The sequence below is a fragment of the Miniopterus schreibersii genome (genome assembly GCF_964146895.1).
Source record: "Miniopterus schreibersii genome assembly, chromosome: 2".
Taxonomy (NCBI): domain Eukaryota; kingdom Metazoa; phylum Chordata; class Mammalia; order Chiroptera; family Miniopteridae; genus Miniopterus; species Miniopterus schreibersii.
This window is the reverse complement of record NC_138102.1, coordinates 93214848-93215263: the sequence shown is the minus strand read 5'-3', so window position 1 is coordinate 93215263 and position 416 is coordinate 93214848.

Below are 416 nucleotides of genomic sequence, written 5' to 3'. Positions count from 1 at the left end.
TTTGTCATTTATTATGTAAGGCACTGTAAGTGTGTGGTTTAAGAGGGTAAAGTTCTTAATGAGGTATCTAGAAAAGATACCATTTTCTGAATCTCTGTAACATTTGCTGGTTAATGGCTGTCAGTACTTGAAACCATTAATCCTCCCTGTGTCCTCTGGCACTTCCTGCTCATTTTTACCGGATCCTTATTCAGAAGTGTTCCTTTCATGTTCCTTCAGCCCCTTCTAGTCTTCCACACATAGGTATTCAGTATTATCTGTCCTCTGGAGGGTTTGACAGTTTTATTGAGGAAATAGTTTTAGTAGCTTTGGCAGTCAGAAAAGAAAAGAAACTAAGGGGGTCTTTTGGGCAGCCGGGGGGAGGGGAGGTTACTGTGTGTTAGGGCCTAAACACTTTTCTTCCTCCTACTCCTCAT